Source organism: Echiichthys vipera, assembly GCF_963691815.1.
Source record: "Echiichthys vipera genome assembly, chromosome: 2".
NCBI lineage: Eukaryota > Metazoa > Chordata > Actinopteri > Perciformes > Trachinidae > Echiichthys > Echiichthys vipera.
In genome coordinates, this window is record NC_139827.1 from 35,509,686 (window position 1) to 35,517,624 (window position 7,939).

Genomic DNA, 7,939 nt, shown 5'->3' on the forward strand with positions numbered 1-7,939 from the left:
TCGGGGCGCTGAGCTAAACAGGAATGATGTTTTACAGAACTTTTGGTGCTTAATTATGTGGCTACTCATCCTGTACTATAGATGCCCCAGGGTCATTCAATGTCAACTCAAGCAGAGTTTGGCAGCTTTAGAGTTTAGATTTGACTTTGATAGTATATTATTTTTTAAGAGCTAAAGTCGGTTTCCTGGTGCTGTTTGTGTTTGAGTGGTTCTTTAGCTGCTAAGGAGAGGTGCAACTGAATGCGAGAGGATGATAAATCACCCAATAGACCTCTGAACAATTTGTCCCCCTCACTTCTAAAATGATGACTATGCCCCTGGAGTCAGCCAGCCTTCAAAACAAAAGCCCACCACCGAAGAGACGGAGGACAAAGAAGCAGAAGGACATTTAGTGAGAAATGGCGGTTTGGAGATAACGGTGTTTCAAGAGAGTGGCTACTTTACAATGATGTTGAGATGAGCTACTACTGTGTAAAATGCTAAAGACATCATTCACCTGCGGCCTTGAAAAAGTTTATTTCGGACCCTGTATGTGACACAAAAATGCAATTTTTGATTGTAGGCCAAAAAACCCATTTTGAATTATTTTACTGAGAGAAGAAGAGGCGACTACTTTGTTCAGTAACCTGCAGATCGGGTTAATGACACCTTTAGTGACAATGTTCTCCCAACAGTTCTCTCATTGCAGAATTTGGTAGTGTTGTCTTTTTTAGTAAGTGTCATTCTTTAAGTAATCATATGATTTGGTGGCAGGTGCAGTCATATGATTACAGATCCCATTTTCAAGGTTCTTTCATTAAGAACATCTAGTTATGTAAGTCTGATTTAAAGATTTGTATTTTTCACACTTCTCGACTGGAGCATTTCATCCAGAACTTGTAGCAGTTCTTAATGTCTTTCTTTAAAGTTACTCATATCCACGAGCACCAAACTCCCAGGCTAACCTGTGAAGGCCTGCGTTACATTATACGTCATTCAAGACATGCATCAGCCTCTCAAGGTAAAAACAACTGCAAGAGTGGACTGTAGTTTGTAATGGGCAGAAACTGATCACATCAAGACACCAAGAAATAGTTTTGTGCTAAAATGGAACACATTGTTGTAAGTGATTTATATATATATATATATATATATATATATATATATATATATATATATGTATAAGATCTAATCATAATTCAATTAATTGCCATGGGTCACTTAAATAATTAAATGGGCCAACAGTCATTTCAGCTGCAACAGCAATGCTGGTAATGTTTTCACCTTTTGAGGTGTTGAGTATTTTCTGTCTGTCAAACCTTTAGAGGTGTGCAGGTGATATTGAAATGAAGGCAGAGTTTGAAAACAGGTGTGATCCGAGCAATGGAGTCAAAAGTAAGGAAGGGGCTACTGCCCCCCACTTTATGCCCCGGACCGATACGGCATTGTGGCTGTGACCCCATCCCAAGATGGTCTCAAGTTTTTATTCAATTTCACAGTAAATTGACCCTAACTATTGTCTTTGGTGTGTTTGTTTTACTAGATTTTAGTGCTGCCTTTGACACTATTGACCGTCGCATCCTGCTACAGAGACTGGAGCATCTCATTGGCATTAAAGGAACTGCATTAAGCTGGTTTAAGTCTTATTTATGAGATAGATCTCATTTTGTACATGTTATTGACAAATCCTCCATGCACACTAAAGTCAGTCACGGAATCCCACAGGGTTCTGTCCTTGGACCTATGTGTGTGCGATATGGCAAAAATATTATATCACGATTTTTTAACAGAAAAGATTTTATCAGGGTTTTTTTTACAATTTTTTGTTTGTTTGTTTTGTTTTTACTATTTTGCAAGTTACTGAACAGTGCAACCAAAGTATTTCCCTATGTGAAAACATAGCGCTAAAGGAGAACATATATAACAAAGCATTTAGACCAAAAAACCTTTTTTGAACAGATTTGAATCAGTTTATGCAATACGGCAAATTTGTGCCAAATACAATGGAAATTTCACAAAAAGCTAGCAGTGTACAACAGTAGACAACCCGCTCTACTTCCTGTACCACAGCCTCCCCCAGCTCCTTGACCTATGAACCTGCAATCGTAGCCCACTCTGCCCGGGCCACTTAAGCAGCCTCAGACCAATCAAAACTATTGTTACATGTCAACTACTATTGTAGCAACAGTGCAATTATTGTGATTGGCTGTAGAAGTTTAAAGGGCATATCTGGCCACTTTTACCTGATGGCCTGATAGCTGACTCCATCCCGACCGCTTTTTTGGCTCAACAGCAAACAACAATGTCACAAAGTGGCTTCTGAATGGTACAAATCAGCACTAAGAATTAAGTAATGGGTTTGAGTTATGGCTATTGATCAATGATCACGTCAAAAAGAGGCCTATGTTATCATTATTTTGTTCTGGGCTACTAATGATCAGCCAATACACATAATATTTATTAGCGCTGGCTGTGATAAAGCATAGAGGTGCATGCTCATCACACACAGAAAACTCTCTCCCTTGCCAAGGAGATGCACCGAGTCTTTTTTTAATCCTGGGCAGCCATGCAGGGTGATGCAGAGGACATCATGTTATGTAACACTCAGAGTGCTGCTGCAGCGGAATTGCCCATTAGGCTGCTACGGCACCCTCTGCTGCATGGACACTCAGGACACACAATGCCACAAGCAGTCGCAACAGCATCACTGCACAGTGCCGTTCAGAAATGCAACAGCAGATGGCCACAGACACTGTGCTTGGCCTAAACAACCACATACAATCAGATATAGGCCTATACGGTATGTCCACACACACACACACACACACACACACACACACACACACACACACACACACACACACACACACACACACACACACACTCACACACTATGCTTTCCAAAGAGCCAACACATACACAAGTCAAGGGGTCTTTATTGTCCCTGGGGGTCATTTGCAGAGCAGCCAGCAGCAAAAATCAACAGTAAAATGCACAATAATGACACAAATGATAACACAAAGCTGATAATTAAAAAAGATGAAATACACAACAACATGGATGACATGGATTACATGGGGCAACAATTAACAATCATCAATCCAACAAACAAAGTGCAACAGTGCCACACTGGATAAAAACAAAGAGTTAAAATGACACACACACAATTGTCTCTGCATGCACACACAGAGACATGCACAGCCAGAGGACACATCAAATAATGTGAGAGGAGCATATAGTCTACTGTCACATATTGACATATTCCAAAGACAGCCTGGAGGGGTGTCCCTGGATTAAAACAACACCCTGTTGGGGAGTCATTACAAGCTGAAAATGTAATAACCTGCTAGAAGGATTCACCTTCATAGCCTTGATCTAAAGAACAACAGCTTCATACCAACTAAACCCTGTTTCCTGGAAGCATGGGTGGAAGGTAAACTCAGTTAGTTTAGTGCTGTTGATCATCCATATGGTAAACTACTGCACGCTACAATAAAGAACAATTGCGATTACTGCTGCGAACATTTGCTCCAATTCGTTCTTATCTCACCACAGTAATGCTGCCAGTGGCAGGGGGCAGCATCAGCAACATGGACATATCCCAGTGTGCCTTTTATCACATGCAGCATATGACGACTTATCAAAAACCCTGAGTCTGTCCACTTCTAAAAAGTGTTCGGTCAGATTTCACCGGCAGCCGACCTTCCCCAGTGACCGAGCAGACGTTAGGCTGCACCATAATAGAACCTACCTACTGTACCTCTGGACACAGGCATGTTCCAGGCTAGACCACTTGTCGCTGATAGACCCGGACAGCTGACGTCGTAGCGGTGTGAAGTCACTCGACATGCACACAGTTGTGTTGAGACAAGACTCTACTCTTACCGTAGCAGCTCTGTGAGCAGCCTGCTGTCCGCAGCTTCCACCTGGATTACACACTGCGGTCACAGGAGACCCATCTGCACACATTTACATCCTTACACTTAGAACGCACATTCTCCATCAGGCGTGCAGGTCCAATTGCGGCGGTCCTCTGATCAGCTGAGTCACGAACCAGTGCCGGTCCAGCCAGTTTTTGTGAAGTTTCTTCGGTATTTATTGGTTTATTGGTTTATAGCATGATACTGATTTTATTTTTTATCATCTACAAACATTTCAAACGTCTTTACATGTCTTAATGTTATCAAAAAATGTTCCCATTTCATTATGCAACCCATTTGTGTTTATTTTTTTCATTTGTTTTGCTTTTTCTATGATAAACTTCCACAGATGTATAATACAGCATAATCTCACCTGCATGACAAGGTGAGATTATATATATATATATATATATATATATATATATATATATATATATTTATTTATATTTTTGTTTTTCTAATATATGTAGTCTGTATAATTTTGTTGTTTGTATAGCTGGAGTTTGTGACGAAAATAATTTCCCCCTGGGATTATTAAAGTATTTCTGATTCTGATAGTGTTTACCTTCAGCTCCTGTGACCAGGTTTAATGCATTTACCATAAAAGTCAGAATACGGGCCCACTACAAATATAAGGCCGGCTGGTTTGACTACGGAGAAGTGAATGACTGCTCACTTGACCGCAGTTAGTGTCATCTAGTGGCCAAATAAAGACTGACACGTATTCAGGATATTAGAACAAAACTCTTTCCCCCTAAACCTAAAGCAATAGATTTTAAAACCATAAATGAGATTTATCCCTCCAATGAATTCAGTAGAGCATGGTTGAAATTTGAAGTGGATAATTGTTACCTATATGCAACACAAATGAAGAAAAAAAACTGGATTTTCTTTTCCCAAAAATATTCAGTTGGGAGTAATATTAAAAAATAAAGACACTGAATATCTAATTGATAATGTAATGCGTATGAGCAAAGTCCACATAAATAAATGTTGATTGTCTAAATCTGCTGTGGAATGCTTGTAAAAATAATTTCTCTTTACTTTATAAGTGTATAAAGAAGGTCCAGTGGGTCCCTGCCCAGAAACTTATGTTGGAATACACGTTCATTTAGCCCCTTGCTAAATTCCATATTTTTAAGTGTGCAACCTTATCTGTTTGTAAACTCTTTTTATGTCATGTTTTTTTTTATCTTTTATTTAAGTATTTACTTATTATTTTGTCTTTGATATTTTCTAAGTTCAATATGTGTATCTGATGTAAATGGTAAATAGCGCTCAGGAGGTGTGACTATGTCTCTGAATGGGATAATTGAATAACACAAGTAGCATGTTACAATTTGCAAATAAAGTTAAAAAAAAAAAAAAACCTGAGAAGTCCAGATCATGTGAGGACCAGACCAATCTGCCCGCTCATGATTGATTTCCTCTGGTAGATATCACTGCGCTTTGGTCTGGGGGGGGGGTCTGGGGGCCAAGGCACTTCAACAAAAACCTTTATTTAGTGAAAAAGACAGTTATCAATATTAGACAGTAACCATTGTGTTAGAAGAGGAGATTTCAACAAAGGGCCTCACTAGTTTCTCACACTGCTCTGGTTTGATCTTGGTCCATTCTGACTCAGTCTCTTCCACACTTCACTAACTGGAGTGGGTTTCTTACACATTACTTTGTTACCAAGGATTTTCCAGAGATTCTCTATGGGGTTTAGATCTGGACTCTGGTCATTTCATTGTTTCAATATTCTGAGCTTCAGTGAACTGATTCACCTGTTTTACAGTGTGACAAGGGGACATTGTCTTCATGAAAACTGCAGCTGATTTGGAGTCAGTTGCGGTGAAGGTATTGCATGTTGCTGAAGGAGGTTCACATAAACATTCGCATTCACCTGCCATGTAGCTGAACAAAAGGCCCAACTCCTGCTGCAGAAAACATCCCCAAACCATGACACTTCCTCCTCCAAATGGAACTGACTTCTTTACACACTTTGGGTTCAGACTTTCCCCAGTTCTACGCCCAACATAATGTTTCCATCAGACCCAAATAAACTGAACATGCTCTCATCACTGAAGTCACTCTGGACCAGTTCTCCTCTGTCCACACAACATGCTCCTCAGCAAAGGCAAGTCTAGCCTTTTGATTCTTTCTGCTGATGAGAGGTTTGGACACTGTGTGCAGAGACAGATCCTTGCCCTGTTCAGCACTGAACTGGAGACCAACTCCAGCTGCAGTGTTGAACTGATTCCCCATTGAGAGTCTTCTTCTGTACTGTCTCCTTTCCTGTTCACCTTATGCACCACTGACTTTCAGTACAACACTGAGTTGTGTCACCTGCAAAAGTTTTCTGACGACTCAGCTGTTGTTGGGTGTATAAGTGAGTGACAGGAGGAGGAGTACAGGGCACTGGTAGACAACTTTGTGAAGTGGACTGGACTGAAACACCTGTGGCTGAACATCAGCAAGACCAGAGAGATGGTGACAGATTTCAGGAAGAAGAGGAACACGGCTTTCCAACCTCTGTGCATTCTGGGAAAGGATGTGGAGGCGGTGGAGGATTACAAGTATCTTGGTGTTACCATCAACCACAGACTGGACTGGAGATCTAACACTGAAGCTGTTTGTAAGAAAGGGATGAGTAGACTTTACTTCCTGAGGAAGCTGAGATTCTTCAACGTGTGCAGCAAGATATTGGAGATCTTTTATCAGTCTGTGGTGGCCAGTGTACTTTTCTTTGCTGTGGTTTGTTGGGGAAGCAGCACTGGAGCCAGCGACACCAACAGACTCAACAAACTGATCAGGAAGGCTGGCTCTGTGATTGGCTGCAAACAGGACACTCTGGAGGCTGTGGTGGAGAGGACACTGAAAAAACTGTTATCCATGATGGATAATCCTCTCCACCCTCTCCAACTCACACTGGTCAGACAGCAGAGCACCTTCTCCAGAAGGCTGCTTCAGCTTCGCTGTCGTAGCAACAGATACAGGAAATCTTTCCTGCCACAATCCATCACTTTTTATAATAACTCTCTCACCTCTGCCTGACAGAGGACTCTGCTCTCTCTACTGTTTTTTTATTTTGTATATAGTATTATTGTTATAGTATATTTTGCATATTTTGTTGTATATATTATTATTGTTTATTGTTTATAGCACACTGTGCACTGTATATATACACTATGTATATATTGGATTCTATTTATGTTATGTACAAAGTGTTTTATTTGCTGACCCACTACTGCTGTTACAAAATAATTTCCCAGTCTGGGATCATTATAGTAATTCTATTCTATTCTATTTTTCTCTTAATTCTGTCCTCTCGTGCACTTGTTTTACGTGGACGACCGGCCTTTTTGAGGGACTTAAAGGAATCTGTGTCCTTTAAAGTTTCAATATTGTTGAAATCACAGACTGCGAACGCCCAACTTCTCTCTGATGGCTGAGAGGGTCATCCCTTTGGCCTTCATCTGGACAACTTGCTGTCTCAGGGTTTCAGTCTCCTTAGAGCAGCTTCCATCTTGCAAAGTAACCATGAGAGCTGCAGATAAACAGGGAGTGTCCAACAATTAAGTCAACTGTCACCAGGTGCCATATTAACACCAATATCTGGGAGGATCTGAAAGTGTTCTCTCATTACATCTAAACTAAATAAAGGTTTTTGTTGAAGTGCCTTGGTGGTTTAAAAAAACATGCTAGTACAGCAGTGGGATAGACACAGTGGATATTCTATCAAATTCTGATCAATAAAAATAACAGTATTTCAAAATAAATCAGGTATTTATTGGTTGTTCTCTAATTTTGATCTCCACTGTGAGAGCAGCTCAGCTTGGTGCTAAATTACAACCCTTTACAAAATATCAAATTACTAAAAACACACAATAAAATGAGATACAATACAAATGAATGAGTAAATGAATGAAAATAAACATTTTATGGACCAAAAGTGAATGAAAACATCACACAAATCAATTTATTCTTGCTTTCGAAGTTTCATTGAAACAACATGCAATAAGTGTTTAAGGGGACAGTGTGTATTATTGTTATTG